Raw genomic sequence first — 16,912 nt, 5'->3', positions numbered from 1 at the left:
GAAGGCTTTCCAAAAATTATGAGGAACTGCAATGCCCCTTACAAGAGCCATGCAGTACAGCATATTACAAACATAAGTCCCATTATTGGGGAGTGGGTCTCCCATAGTATTTGCTTATGCCTTCCAAGCAAAAGCTTCCAAAAATTAGGACGGAGCAACTTGCAATGCCCCTTACAAGAACCATGCAGTACAGCATATTACAAACATAAGTCCCATTATTGCGGAGTGGGTCTCTCATAGGATTTGCTTATGCCTTCCAAGCAAAAGCTTCCAAAAATTAGGACGGAGCAACTTGCAATGCCCCTTACAAGAACCATGCAGTACAGCATATTACAAACATAAGTCCCATTATTGGGGAGTGGGTCTCCCATAGGATTTGCTTATGCCTTCCAAGCAAAAGCTTCCAAAAATTAGGATGGAGCAACTTGCAATGCCCCTTACAAGAACCATGCAGTACAGCATATTACAAACATAAGTCCCATTATTGCGGAGTGGGTCTCTCATAGGATTTGCTTATGCCTTCCAAGCAAAAGCTTCCAAAAATTAGGACGGAGCAACTTGCTATGCCCCTTACAAGAACCATGCAGTACAGCATATTACAAACATTAGTCCCATTATTGCAGAGTGGGTCTCCCATAGGATTTGCTTATGCCTTCCAAGCAAAAGCTTCCAAAAATTAGGACGGAGCAACTTGCAATGCCCCTTACAAGAACCATGCAGTACAGCATATTACAAACATAAGTCCTATTATTGGGGAGTCGGTCTCCCATAGTATTTGCTTATGCCTTCCAAGCAAAAGATTCCAAAAATTAGGACGGAGCAACTTGCAATGCCCCTTACAAGAACCATGCAGTACAGCATATTAAAAACATAAGTCCCATTATTGGGGAGTTGGTCTCCCATAGGATTTGCTTATGCCTTCCAAGCAAAAGCTTCCAAAAATTAGGACGGAACAACTTGCAATGCCCCTTACAAGAACCATGCAGTACAGCATATTACAAACATAAGTTCCATTATTGCGGAGTGGGTCTCCCATAGGATTTCCTTATGTCTTCCAAGCAAAAGCTTCCAAAAATTAGGACAGAGCAACCTGCAATGCCCCTTACAAGAACCATGCAGTACAGCATATTACAAACATAAGTCCCATTATTGCGGAGTGGGTCTCCCATAGGATTTGCTTATGCCTTCCAAGCAAAAGCTGACAAAAATGAGGATGGAGGAACTTGCAATGCTGGCACCCTGGTGGAATAGTGGTGGTGGAGGCTGAGGATAAGGAGAAGAACATAAAACAGCCGAAATGAGGAAGCGTATACCCATGTGTGGGTGTGAAGCGGTGCATGTGAATTCACCTCCCGAAATAACACAGTGGATTTGACTTTATGTTACTCTGCTGTCATTTGGTGGTGATGAGAAGTCTGGCCCAATCTAGCCCTTGTTCATTTTGATAAGGGTCAGCTTGTCAGCATTGTCAGTTGACAGGCGAGTGCGCTTATCAGTTATAATTCCCCCAGCGGCACTAAAAACACGCTCCCATAACACGCTTGCGGCAGGGCAGGCCAGGACCTCCAAGGCGTTCAGAGCGAGTTCATTCCAAGTGTCCAGCTTGGATACCCAATAATTAAAAGGTACAGAGGAATCACGGAGGACGCTGGTAAGGTCGGCAAGGTACTCCCTCACCATCTTTTGAAACTTTCCACTCCTTGTGAGAGTACCCCGCGCCTCAGGGCCTGTAAGCTGGGCGGGTGTAAGAAATCTGTCCGAGAACGTTGATAGTGTTCCCCTGCCTCTGCTGGATTGGAGTTGCATCTCTCTCGCCTGTACGCCTTGGTTGGGCAACGAACTGTGACCTCTGCCGCTAGCATGTTCAGATGGGAATTTTTTTAAGAGTTCTGCAGCAAGGGCCTTCTGGTACTGCCCCATTTTTGTAGACCTCTCCACCTCAGGAATAAGAGAGTGAAAGTTCTCCTTGTAGCGGGGGTCTAAAAGTGTCACCAACCAGTAATGACTGTCACCCAACATTTTGACAACGGGAGGGTCACGGTTAAGGCAGCGTAACATAAAGTCAGCCATTCGTGCCAGACTGGTAACGGGCAAGATTTCCGTGTCCTCACCAAGATGATGACTGACCATGCTCTCCTCCTCCTCCTCCCCCCTGTCCTCAGGCCACCCACGCTGAACCAACGGTATGACACTTGTACAGGTACTACCGTCTACAGCGCATGATAGCAGCTCCTGTTCTTCCTCCTCCTCCTCCTCTCCCTCATTGTCCCCCAATGCATGTTGGGATGAGATGAGGCTGGGCTGCTCGTACTTTCACGAGCAGATCTGACAACTCGGGGTACGATTTAAGAAACCGCTGAACCACGAGGTTAAGCACATGAGCCAGGCATGGTACGTGTGTGATCTCACCTCGCCTCAGAGCAGCCACCAGGTTACGGCCATTGTCACACACGACCATGCCGGGATGTAGGTTCAGCGGTCTCAGTCACAGATCTGCCTGCTCTTTCACAGCTGTCCACAACTCACAAGCAGTGTGAGGTTTATCACCTAAGCTTATGAGTTTCAGCACAGCCTGTTGCCGCTTGACAGAGGCAGTATTGCAGTGCTTCCAGCTTGTAACTGATGTGGTGATATCTGAGATGGAGGCTGAACATGAGGAGGAGGAGGATGATGCACAGGAGCTATACACTGTGGGGGCAACTATGACTGACATAGGGCCCGCAATCCTCGGTGTGGGGAGGACGTGTTCCGTCCCACGGTCCGACTGGGTCCCGGCTTCCACTATGTTTACCCAGTGTGCCGTCAGAGAGATGTACCGTCCCTGGCCACAAGCACTTGTCCACGTGTCCGTTGTCAGGTGGACTCTCCCAGTAACTGCGTTGTTGAGGGCACGGCAGATGCTTTGGGACACGTGCTTGTGTAGTGCTGGGATGGCACACCGGGCAAAATAGTGTCGGCTGGGTACCGAGTACCGAGGGACGGCCACCACCATAAGATTGCGGAAGGATTCCGTCTCCACCAGCCTAAAAGGCAGCATTTCCAACTCAAGCCTTCGTGAAATGTGCAAATTTAGGACTGTGGCCTGTGGGGCGTTAGCTGCGAATTTCCGCTTTCGTTCAAAGGTCTGGGATATGGACAATTGAACGCTGCGGTGGGACGTGGACGTGGACGTTGATGCTGTTTCTTGAGAAACTGCCATAACAAGTGAAGACTGAGAGGAGGGGGCATCTTTACATGCAGTATGGACAGGGGATTGCCTTGCACACACAACAGGGGGTTCTATTGCACACACAAAAGTGGAAGAAGCAGTGGTGACACCCGCTGACACTGGTCGTGGACCCTGGGTTTCGCCCCACAAAGTCAGGTGCTTTGCTGCCATGTGCCTGATCATGCTGGTGGTGGTCAGGCTGGTAGTTTTGTCACCCCTGCTGATGCTGGCATGGCAGGTGGAACATAAGGCATTTTTGGGGTTATCAGCAGAGTCTTTAAAAAAATTCCAGACTCTAGAAGACCTACCGCTTGTACTGGCAACGTCCCTCGTGTTGGTGTTACGGGGAACGGTTGCCCGCCTTCTGTCTGCGGCCACCACACTGCTTCTTCCTGCCTGTTGGGGTACTCTGCCTCCCTCCCCCTGTGTGCTGCTGGCCTTGCTCTGCATGTCCTCCTGCCATGTTGGGTCAGTTACTAGATCATCCACCACCTCCTCCTCTTCCACTTGCGCACCACGATGCTCCTCCTCACTTGCTGGCAATTGTGTCTCGTCATCGTCCACCTCTTGTGACAAATTGCCAGTGCTGACTTCCTGTGGCCGTGGCTGTTCAAATATTTGGGCATCGCTACATGGGATCTCCTCTTCCACCACTTCAAGCGTATCAGGCGAGGGGCACAAATCTGGAAATGGACCAGTGAACAGCTCTTCAGAGTGTCCAAGTGTGGGATCAATTGCTGTCTGATGACACTCGGCATGGTGGGAGGAAGGAGCATCAGGGTGAGGAGGAGTATGCGGTCGAGACTCACGGCTATTAAGAGTTGACCGTGTGGAAGACAGACCGGAGGTGGTGGTGCCCAGGTAACTGGAAGTATTATCTGCTATCCAATTAATAACCTGTTCACACTGATCAGTTCTCAATACTGGTGTTGTTCTGTGCTTCCCTAGTAATTCGGTCAAGAAGTGGGAGCGAGAAGATGTGGCTGTTGGTTGTGGCACATTTTCACCTTGGCCACGGCCCCGTCCTCTGCACGAACCATCACCAGAACGTCCACTTCCACGTCCCTTGCCACGCGCCGTGCCCATTGTAAAGGAAGTAAAAAAGCTTACACTTGCACTATCAATGGAAAAAGGGTAATAAAAAGTAGATTAGAACCGTGGAAGAAGAAAACCACAGTTCTATTTCTCTGGCCTACACCCGACTCTTTTAAACTGTTTTTCTTCACGTAAAAAATCCCAAAACCTGAATAATAGAGATTTTTTACCGTGGGATGGCAAAACCACAGTTATTGTTTACTGAACAGTGAGCGACACACTCAAACTGTGTTTTTTTAGATACCAAAGGCCCAAAACTGGATAGTACAGAGATTTGACCCATTGAACTGCAAAACCATACTGGGATTTGTCGGGCCTACACCAGACTATTTTCAACAGATATATTTTTGTGTCACAACAGTCAGGAGACACTACTGTTTTTCTTTACAGAAAATATACCAAAACCTGAATAATAGAGATTTTTTTACCGTGGGATGGCAAAACCACAGTTATTGTTTACTGGGGTATACCAGACTTTTTTAAATAGATATAATTGCGGCTGAACGGTGAGCGACACTCTCAAACTGTGTTTTTTTAGATACCAAAGGCCCAAAACTGGATAGTACAGAGATTTGACCCGTTGAACTGCAAAACCACACTGGGATTTGTCGGGCCTACACCAGACTATTTTCAACAGATATATTTTTGTGTCACAACAGTCAGGAGACACTACTGTTTTTCTTTATGGAAAATATACCAAAACCTGAATAATAGAGATTTTTTACCATGGGATGGCAAAACCACAGTTATTGTTTACTGGGGTATACCAGACTTTTGTAAATAGATATAATTGCGGCTGAACAGTGAGCGACACACTCAAACTGTGTTTTTTTAGATACCAAAGGCCCAAAACTTGATAGTACAGAGATTTGACCCGTTGAACTGCAAAACCACACTGGGACTTGTCGGGCCTACGCCAGACTATTTTCAACAGATATATTTTTGTGTCACAACAGTCAGGAGACACTACTGTTTTTCTTTATGGAAAATATACCAAAACCTGAATAATAGAGATTTTTTACCGTGGGATGGCAAAACCACAGTTATTGTTTACTGGGGTATACCAGACTTTTTTAAATAGATATAATTGCGGCTGAACAGTAAGTGACACACTCAAACTGTGTTTTTTTAGATACCAAAGGCCCAAAACTGGATAGTACAGAGATTTGACCCGTTGAACTGCAAAACCACACTGGGATTTGTCGGGCCTACACAAGACTATTTTCAATAGATATATTTTTGTGTCACAACAGTCAGGAGACACTACTGCTTTTCTTTACGGAAAATATACCAAAACCTGAATAATAGAGATTTTTTACCGTGGGATGGCAAAACCACAGTTATTGTTTACTGGGGTATACCAGACTTTTTTAAATAGATATAATTGCGGCTGAACAGTGAGCGACACACTCAAACTGTGTTTTTTTAAATACCAAAGGCCCAAAACTGGATAGTACAGAGATTTGACCCGTTGAACTGCAAAACCACACTGGGATTTGTCGGGCCTACACCAGACTATTTTCAACAGATATATTTTTGTGTCACAACAGCCAGGAGACACTACTGTTTTTCTTTACGGAAAATATACCAAAACCTGAATAATAGAGATCTTTTACTGTGGGATGGCAAAACCACAGTTATTGTTTACTGGGGTATACCAGACTTTTTTAAATAGATATAATTGCGGCTGAACAGTGAGCGACACACTCAAACTGTGTTTTTTTAGATACCAAAGGCCCAAAACTGGATAGTACAGAGATTTGACCCGTTGAACTGCAAAACCACACTGGAATTTGTCGGGCCTACACCAGACTATTTTCAACAGATATATTTTTGTGTCACAACAGTCAGGAGACACTACTGTTTTTCTTTATGGAAAATATACCAAAACCTGAATAATAGAGATTTTTTACCGTGGGATGGCAAAACCACAGTTATTGTTTACTGGGGTATACCAGACTTTTTTAAATAGATATAATTGCGGCTGAACAGTGAGCGACACACTCAAACTATGTTTTTTTAGATACCAAATGGCCCAAAAGTGGATAATACAGAGGTTTGAACCGTGGAAGTGCAAAACAGCACTACTGTTTCTGTAGCCTACACCTGACTATTTTCAACAGATATATTTGTGTCTGAAAAATCAGAGACACTACTTTTTTTTGGGGGGGGGGGACACCAAAAGGTTAATAAGACGGCTATTTGTACAGTGTGAAGGAGGAAAAAAAAAAAAGAGGATTTAGATGAAAAAAAAAGGATTTTTTCTGTCCTCTGAGACCTGGAGCTAAGTCCAGCAATTTCAGCAACAGGAGCAGCACACAGGACTGTAATGCAGCGTTTGCTGGTATAACCACTGCGTCTCCTAAACAGCCTGCCTGCCTAATATCTGGGATGGATATTAGTCCTGAGAAGGACTGTTTGTTTGATCTGGCAGCCTTTACAGACTCTACACTAACTATTTTGCAGTTTATATCTCTCCCTAAATCAGCAGCGCTGTCCCTACACTGTCTGATCCGGAGCGACTGTGTCCAAGATGGCGGCGCCCGGTTTTAAATGCTCGAGGTGACGCTGTGCGGCTAGCCAATCACTGTAATGCCCACAACCATGTTCATTGACTCTGTAAAGAGCGCCAAACATGCAGGGCGGAGACCCGAGCTCCCGCCCGAGTAACCTGGAAATGCTCGGTGCTCGCTGAACATCCCGAGTAGCGTGATGCTCGGGCGAGTACCGAGCAGTGTCGAGCATGTTCGCTCAACACTAGTCTCCATCCATTGGGTTGACTGTAGTGGAAGAGGTTTTAGTCTCCATGCATTTCTATAGTTATACTGTAGTGAGATTGAGCATTTGGTGCAGATATTGTTCTCCCCAAATGAGTACACAAATGTAATAAACTCTAAATTGATTTTCAATAAACAACCATCAGCCGCTCCATCAAACACCTCTGCTGCTTCTTCCTCCCCTTCTGTTACCGTGCCAAGTTGTGTCATGCAGGTGTCCGACATGATCAGCTGTATACCCGCTGCAGTTAGGCTGAGTGACGGCCCGTCAGCTGTAAGTGAAGCGGACATACCTGCTGTGTTTGTTTCTCTGAGCACACCACACGTTTCTCAATCCACCGTAACATCTCTGCCTGCACCACACTCACGATATATCGGTTTGTCTGTTTCACCGTACTCTGCACTCTCTCAGCACTGCAGCCAGCCCTCAATCCTGCTGTTGTGGTCACGTAAAAGATTGTTTCATCCTACACATGACAAAGCTAAGAAGTTGAACTCCACCATCTCCAATCTGTTGGCCACGGAAAAGTAGTTTTAGGCCCTATTTTTTAAATCTATACACTTCCGATTGAGTCTGCATCTCCTGGGTTGGCTGTAGTGGGACAGGTATGGGTCTGAATTAAACTATTTGTAGTTTGATGACATTGATGCAACCTCGGTGGTGTTAGGCCCTCATTTAGGGAAATGTGAACACTCCTGGTTAGGTCTCCATCTCCTGGGTTGGCTGTACTGGAAGAGGTGTGGGTCTTATTTATACTATTTCTACAGTAGTGAAATTGATGCCACTTTGCTGACGTCTGCCACTAATTTTTTTAAATGTGGGGAATCCTGATTGGGTCTCCATCTATGGGGTTGGCTGTAGTGGAACCTTCCAGTTCTGCAGTTTAAGTTGTGTAAGGTTGCATACTAGTCCTTGCTGCACTCCTGATACAGACTCTCCCTGCTGCACTCTGATACAGACTCTGCCTGCTGCACTCTGATACAGACTCTGCCTGCTGCACTCCTGATACAGACTCTCCCTGCTGCACTCCTGATACAGACTCTGCCTGCTGCACTCCTGATGCAGACTCTGCCTGCTGCACTCCTGATACAGACTCTGCCTGCTGCACTCCTGATACAGACTCTGCCTGCTGCACTCTGATACAGACTCTGCCTGCTGCACTCCTGATGCAGACTCTGCCTGCTGCACTCCTGATACAGACTCTGCCTGCTGCACTCCTGATACAGACTCTGCCTGCTTCACTCCTGATACAGACTCTGCCTGCTTCACTCCTGATACAGACTCTGCCTGCTGCACTCTGATACAGACTCTGCCTGCTGCACTCCTGATACAGACTCTGCCTGCTGCACTCTTGACACAGACTCTGCCTGCTGCACTCTGATACAGACTCTGCCTGCTGCACTCCTGATACAGACTCTGCCTGCTTCACTCTGATACAGACTCTGCCTGCTGCACTCCTGATACAGACTCTGCCTGCTGCACTCCTGATACAGACTCTGCCTGCTGCACTCTGATACAGACTCTGCCTGCTGCACCATCCAGTCTGTCCTACTGGGTCCAGCTTCTGCGCATCCATTGGTCTGTCCTGGAGTGGCACCTGGCGTTCATCGGGAGCCAAGTCTAACCTCACTATGAGAGGCTCCAGTGAACAGTCTGGTGCTCGCTTAGTCACGCCCCTCCAGGCTCTCCGGGGTTAGTGGCACAGTGGTTCCACAAACCACGTCTGTGACAGTGCGCCATCACAGTCAGAGTCCTCTCTCCTAATGTACCAGTCGGTGACCCCTTTTGACATGTAAAGCGGAACTGAATAAATGTCGCTGTCACAGTAATAATAATTATAGTACTTGTACTCTGCGTCAATTGATGACACTTCCCTGGTGTCTACACCTAATTTGATGTGTTTTTGCAGCTTTTGGTCCCGTTTCTGGGTGTTGTCTATGCATTTTTTTGGTCCCCCCATTGACTCCTATGGGATTCGAAAATGTTCGACAAACATTAGGCGAATAAATTCGGTGAATATCAATTTGTTCGGCAAATTTTTCCAAACCGAACATCGAAATGTTCGCCCATGCCTAATAGTGAACATTTCTGTGACTGTCTTGTTCAAATTAATGGAGCTTGCAGAAAATAAAGGAAATTATTTCTAATATCGCAGAAATATCGCAATTTCTCTTGTCTATTCTGAAGTGGATAGAGGATCAGTATGCAGAGACCCGGCTGTGAGGCGACAGACTGAGCATGTGTGTCCTCCTGGGCTCCGATCATTAGGTGGACATGCTCATTATACTAATGTGCATCTCCTCCTAATGTCTGTAGTCTATTAGCCCTTAGTCCCATTGGTCATCTGGGTAGCTGTGTACACAAAATGACAGATTTATTGGGAATCAAAATTCAAATTTATCTTTAGATGTTAAATGAAAATGTTACAACAGCAGATGTTGATGCAGGGGCAGACATACCAATGGGGAAACCATAGGGGCCATAAGTTAAGAGGGCCGACTGCCACCTCCAAAGCAGATGGAATTGTGCATTATGATGAGCTACTGAACTGCAAAGGGCCCAAATATTGTTCTGGCACTGGGGCCCTCTTCTGTCTGTGTCCGCTCCTGGGCTGATGGACTGTAAAAACTATAGGTAAGCCTTCTATTATCCCATAACCTTTGTGGTGGTATTATAATCCTGGGTTTTTGTATTTGTTATGGTCTCAGCTGGTGAGGTGGATTGACTACTAGTGGCGCTATTGTTCACTTTAATAAATTTGCTGGAGTTCACTCCTTATCACTGGAGGCTGCTGTTGTTTTCTACAATTGCCCTTTTCCAAGATGGCTGATTCTGAATCTATGGAATCCATCTTGTTTCCTGTTTGAGCCTACTTAAAGTTGCATGGATCTCTCACACATTGCTTGAGTATTGTGTCTAGCTGTTAGATTAGCTTCAGTCTCCAGCTCCTGAACATTCTTACCCAGTCTTTTCTAATTTATCTATGGATTGTTTCCTACAACTCCTTGCTATCTCCAAGAACTTCTGCTACCCCTTGCTGTTCCTGCTTGTGCTCCTTCAGCCACTGGTTTCCAGCAGTACTACGCCAGTATCTTAACAAGACCACCATCGATCCTGGTCAATTATCCAACTCCTTTGGGTGTCAAACAACCCCATATCATCAGGCTTCCTCCATGGAACTTGACAGTTCCTTCAATTTCTCGATCCATTAGCCCCTTTTACCCTTGTTTCTTCCAGACCCATTTTCACCCATCAGAGCCGTCTATTGACTTTCATCTCATTGCTTCAAATCACCCTTTTCCAATCTTAAACTGTCCACTTTTCGGGGTAGGTATTCTGACTCCATAACTGGGTCACAAGTGTTGGGCTCCTTAGACAGCGTCTATATGAACTTTGTCAGACAGGGTAAACTCATCTGCAGAGGCCTGTATGAAGGGTCCAGGAGAGGTTTATTCTCAGACTGAAAAGCTTGTAGTATGCACAACATATTCAGCAGGGGAAAGATGATTATTCACCAGGAATGTACAGAAGATTTACCTGACAATGATGGCTGACCAAACACTAACTGAGCAAGAAGGAAGGGGTTACTTACATCAGAGATGGACTACATGAAGACAGACAGGACATCTTGAAAAGGCAAACTGATTGCATAACAGTGTATCGACAACAATACAATCATAACCCAATACTGTATAATTCCCAACTGTTGGGACATGACTAGTGTTGAGCATTCCGATACTGAAATATTGGGTATCGGCCGATATTCGCGGTATCGGAATTCCAATACTTAATTCCGATATTTTTACAATATCGAATACCGGAATCAGAAGTTCCCATAATACCTGCGCTCTGCAGTGTCTCTGAAGGATGACAAGCTGGATGGCAGCACTCAGCTGCGATCCAGCCTGTCATCAGAATGCCATCCCAGCGTGGGAGAATTCTCCATATTGTTTAAAAGCCGGCGGGCAGTAAAAAGCCGCCGGCTTTTAAACAATCACACAGCCCCATACTGCTTCCCCGCAGCCTTCCACCCCGATCCTCCGCTCCCCCCATCCTGATCGTAAGTTATGACCGGGTGGGGAGCACAGCACCAAGGAGCGGGGAGCACAGCACCAAGGAGCGGGGAGCGAAGGACCGGGGCGGAGAAGCAGGCAGTGAAAAGACTTCACCGCCGGCTTTTCCGTTCTGTGCTGCGCTTTCCCGCCGGTTATTTCAAATGAACAGCTGAGGTATCAGGTGATGCCGATCAGCTGTTCATTTGAAGTAGCCGCGGTGCCCTCAGAGGGTTCATGTGAGTTCATGCTTGACTGCATTGCATGAACTCACATGAACGTTCCCACGGCCGCACAGGTCAGCCTCACCTCCCAGACCATCAGTCCGTCATGATTAGTGTGTGTGCGCGGTGTCTGTGCGATGTCTGCGGTGTCTGTGCGGGGTGTCTGTGCGCGGTGTCTGTGCGATGTCTGCGAGTGTGTGCGTGCAGGCAGACATAGGCCGATGTGACACTACTACTCCCATCGGCCTATGTCTGTCCCCCGTCCACTCGTGCCAGCAGGATCAGCTCGATGGGAGCAGTAGTTCCCATCAGTCTGATCCTGCTATTTAAACTGCCCCATGTGCTATTTTTGCCCCTATACGTGTTTTTTTTGGTCCCCAATAAATTTTAAATACATGTCATTGGTGGCCAGTGAATTAGTTTATACATTACCTGTCCCCGCCGATCGCCACCTAAAATAAAGTAAAAAATAAAAAACTACACCTATACTCACCTAGACACATAATTCCCCGAAGCCATTGATCTCCTGTAATAAAATGTAAAATAATAAACCACAACCTTATTATCCTTACCCCTCCGTAGTAGTCCACGAGTGTCCCACTATGATCTCCAGTTTAGAGCAGCCACATAGAATGTGACCGCTCTGAACCGCTGCCGCCGCTAGAATGATGGGGCCGTAAAGCAGCCCCATCATTGCATAAGCGGGTTCGCCGGAGGTCAGGCAGCGGTGCTCCGGTTAGCTCCTTTACGGTAATGCTGTACCGTGAGAAATTCCCACGGTACAGCAGTGCCGTAAAGGATGTCTCCGGAGCTGCGCTGACTGAATGCACTTCGGTGACCTCAGTCAGGGGCTCACGCTGCCGGGAGCGGACGTGTTCCCGGCAGTGTGAGCTTACAGCAGCCATGCACAGCTGTCACCATCTCCAGATGTGACAGCTGTGCATGTGAGATCAGCGCAGGAACGTGGACAGGTAACTATTTTTTTTTAGTAAACTAAGAATTAAATAAAATGGTGTGTTTTATTTCAAATAAATTATTTTTTTCTGGGTGTAGTGTGTGCTTTCTTTTTAACACTTTGTAGGTTAGTAATGGGGGTGTCTTATAGACGCCCATCATTACTAACCTGGGCTTCATGGCAGCTGGCGCTGACATGAACCCCACCACTATTACCCCCTGCCACCGCACCAGGGCAGCATGGAAGAGCGAGGCTAAGTGCCAGAATTAGCGCATCCTATGGATGCGCCATTTCTGGGGCGGCTGACGGCTGGTGTTTCTAGCCTGGGAGGGGGCCAATATTCATGGCACCCTTCCTGGGCTATTAATGTCAGCCCCCAGCTGTCTGCCTAGCCTTTGCTAGCTATTAAAATAGGGGGGACCCCACGTCATTTCTTTGGGGGGGTCCCTCATTTTAATAACTGGTAAAGGCTAGGTATTCAGCTGGGGGCTGATATTAGTAGCCTGGGAAGCTCCATGGGTATTACCCCCTTCCCAGGCTTCAAACATCTGCCTCAGCCGTCTGCTTAACCTCCGCTAGAGACTAAAATTACGGGGAACCCCACGCCAATTTTTTTTTTAATAAATCCTTTATTTTAACACTAAATGACAAGTACAGTAATCAACACTATCACTGTACTTATTATATATGTGACTGACCTGTTTCTATCTATCTAATCTATGTGTGAAGCTCTATTCTTTCTATTCTAAATTGTCGGGTACAGATGCGGAATTGCCGGCCGGCTTTTTTAAAGAGACGGGGCATGAAAACACTAATATTTTTTTTAATAAATCCTTTACACTAAATGACAAGTACAGTAAGCAACACTGTCACTGTACTTCATATATATGTCACTGACATGTTTCTATCTATCTAATCTATGTGTGATGCTCTATTCTTTCTGTTCTAAATTGTCGGGTACCGGTGTATGCCGCTGCTGAATTGCCGGCTTTTCATGTTTCACTGTGAGCACTGTTCCCATCGATTTGGGCAACCACCTCCCCCAATACATTCTACATTATTGTTAGTTGTTTTCCTTCATGTAGAATTAACCTACAAGGAAAGAAAGGGTTTATTTTCATTCCGATATTTGTGTCCCATTGACTTGCATTGGTTTCCGGTATCGGAATCGGCGATATCCGATACTTTTGTGTATCGGCCCGATCCAATCCGATCCGATATTTCCTGATATCGGAAGGTATCGCTCAACACTAGACATGACTGTTTAACATTATTTGGAAACAGGCACCATGAATGATTGTTCAGTGTGGGGAGCGTTTACATGAACATTTCGGATCACTGCAAGGTGAATGATTGGTTGCACTGAGCGGTTTGCATAGACTGTAAGAAGCAGCGCCCCAACATACATTGATTCATCAAACTCGGCGATGATCACTCTGGTCTTGTTTAGGAGATGAGCTGGAGTCTTCATGAATCATGAACATTATACAAGTCGCGCGCACCTCCATGTGCTCCTCACCACAAGTCCTACTGCTAGTCTGGGACTGGAGTAAGATTTGTGGCATAAAGAACGTCACCGCCTATCATGAATTTGACGAGCGGGGTGTACAAGACCCCCATTTCACCCCTGCTCCTTCCAATTTGACATTGCTGGGCAAAATTGACATCAGAATGCCGTTAGTTATAAAGTATTAGTGCAAACTTGCATTGTGCCAAAAATTTGCAACTTTTCATTGCATTTTATGCCAGTATTCAGACATAAAAGCTTTGATGAATTGGGCGTTAATTATTTTTGACCCAGGAAGAGAGGGACAAGAAAGAGCCACTGTGGCGCCCCTGAGGATCCGACTGCAACAGGGATGCTGCACTTCTGTAATGGAGTTTGGTGTTCCTCCTTCGAGGTAAGGCCAGTGTGATAGTTGTGACCTAACCTTTTGCATCTAACACCACACTTCTCCACCAGACGGAGCTAATATGCACTAGGTGCTGCTCCCCTGGTCACAGGGAGACTGGGGAACACAAAGTGGTAGGAACCAGCTAGTGGGTGTGGGTGGAGGACTTACAAGTTAGTTACACTTCAGATTTCATATTTAATAAAAAGCCATCTTTGATCTTGGTCTTGGTCTGTCAAGCGGTCTTGGTTGCTGTAAAACTACTGTATGTAATGTGACTCCCGCCTCGGAGTGCAGATCCTGTGTGGGCCTGCACTGGCAAGGGACACAGCCCTCGTACCCTGGCCTTGGGAAGAGAGGTAGGTTGTAGAGAAGGAATGTCTCAACCTGACGAAGGACCAGGATCAAGAAGGCCCGGGAGCTCTAGAGTGTGGTTCCCCAGCAAATGCATCCCGGGGAGGATGCAGACGGAGCGGAGTACGCCACCTGTCCTCGCCTACCTGATCTATTCAGAGGGATTCCGGCTGCAAGAGGGGTACCGGCCCCCGACCTTGTACTCTACGTCCTGACGGGAAAGCCCGGTTAGGCCCTGAGGATCCCACCGGGCATCGGATGGAGAGGAATTGCCACCCATGCCCTAGTCCTGAGAGGAGCTCAGAGGGAGACCCGGCCTATCTACACACGCACAGACGGGAAAGGGTGAAGTCTGTAGTGTAGGAACACTCTGGTGTAGGGTCACTACCGAATACTTCCTCGGAGGTAGTCGGACCCCCGTCCCTGGTGGCCGCAGGACTCCGCGGGGAGCAGGGAGTCGCCTTCCCGCTATCATCTCTAAGTGAGTAAAGCCTTGGAAGTTCACCCCTATGGCCTCCGGACTGTTCATTATGCGCCATACCATGCGACGCGGTGCCAGTACTCCCCGCACTACTACTCCCCTCCATCCTGTTTGCCTGCCCTGAGGCCTTGCTCTGCCTGTGGGGAGCAGTGAGAACTTTGGCCGCCATGATATCAGGCCTCGCCGGACTGCAGCGGCACTGGTGACCCTTCACCAGGCACCACAGGTGGCGTAGTCGTTAATCAGCCACTCAACCCGGACAAGCCCATACCATCTCTTCCTAATGTGACGGCCCTGAGCACGGGTCGGGCCCGGGCAACGGCTGCACCCCACCTCTCCATCACAGGGCCCGACACCGAGTCCCCCAACACCCAGGGTAAAACACGGGCTTTACTAGTAGAAGCCTCACAACCTGGCGTAGTCGGCAGGATAGCGTGCCTGCAGCGAAGGAAGAAGTGCCCATTGCTATCGGGTACTGTGTGCCTTACACCTTGAACTGTTGTTTTACACTTAAAATGGCGCCCGCCCAAGAAGAACAGGCGCCATAACGCCGTGAAAAGACTGTCTTTGAACGCCTCCCATCGTGGGCTGGGCTCCCGCTTGGCGCCAAAAATGCGGACTGCCCCTTCCATCAGAGACTGTCCGCGGGGTAATGCCCGTCCAACTGGATGGGCTGGACGAAGGAGGGCCTGTCAGCATTCCGCCCAGGAACCGCCCCGAAAGAGGAGGAAGAAGAAAAGCAACAAGGTGCGGCCATTGCAGTCGGAGCTTCGCAGTCAACAGAGGCAGACATGGATGCCTCTGGGGAGCAAGACCACGCATCTACTGAACCCGGTTCAGGCCCTTCACGCGGCAGAGAGCAAGGCGGCAGCGTGTTGACACCGGGAGATTTTGCATTTCTTCGGCAAGAAGCTCCGGGACTCTTAAAAAGGCAGAAAGAGGCCCTGGAGGCGGCGACGGCTGCGTGGTGGGAGGAGATGCTGCTGCGTATCCGGGACCGCAGCCAAGGAGTTGAGGTCCCAGGACAAGTCGACTCGGTGACAGAGGTCGAGGGCGACCCAGCGGCGGGTGAGTGTGCAACCCCTGCCCCGGCTGCAGAGCCTACCGTGACTATTCTGGACCTCATGTCGGAGTACCTAATCCCCCACGCGGTCACCTGGGAGCAAGCGTTGTCTCCGGAGCTGCAATCGGCAGCCATGGGTGGGGACTAGAGATGAGCGTTGTTCTACTCGAACTGTTCGCCAATCTCAAATTCGAGCTGTTTTGGGCGGTGTTCGAGCCGGTCGGCGAACACGAACAATTTGAGAAAAATTCGGCTGTTCGAGGTTATGTTCGATAACTGTTCGTGCACCAAAATCATAACTGGATTTTTTCTCAGTAATGATGAAAATTAATGTTAATACGCAGTTTGAGTGTACAGCGGGGCGGGGGGAGGGGCAGGGGATGGATCTCTGCAGGAACAATGAAGATCTCCATTTTTTTTTCTCTTTCCCGCATTTGCAGTGGGGAGGTGCAATCTGTCAGCCTATCAGCAGCGCACACACGGAGCGAAGTGCTTTTTTTCACACAAGCAAGGGCATGTGTGATTGGCAGTATATGTCACATGTCCTTGCCCTATAAGACCAAGCCATTTTCCCCGTCGCCACCATTTTCTCACTGCTGCAGCTGCGTGTTAGACGGCACCGCTGTTGCTGTGTGCGCTATACCTTGTTAATTTCAAGCCAATTTTCACACAAATATACAGATAGCTTGGGAGTAGGGAATAGTTGTGATTGCAGTCCTTTTAAGGACTAGGTTACAGCATTTCCTACGACTTTTATCAAGCAGGTCTGTGCTCTTAAATAGATAGATTGTGGGAGTAAAGACTAATTGT

This window comes from Phyllobates terribilis, unplaced genomic scaffold, assembly GCF_046119375.1.
Source record: "Phyllobates terribilis strain yellow unplaced genomic scaffold, ASM4611937v1 Scaffold_1__5_contigs__length_1240528914, whole genome shotgun sequence".
Classification (NCBI taxonomy): domain Eukaryota; kingdom Metazoa; phylum Chordata; class Amphibia; order Anura; family Dendrobatidae; genus Phyllobates; species Phyllobates terribilis.
Note: the sequence above shows the minus strand (reverse complement) of the source record.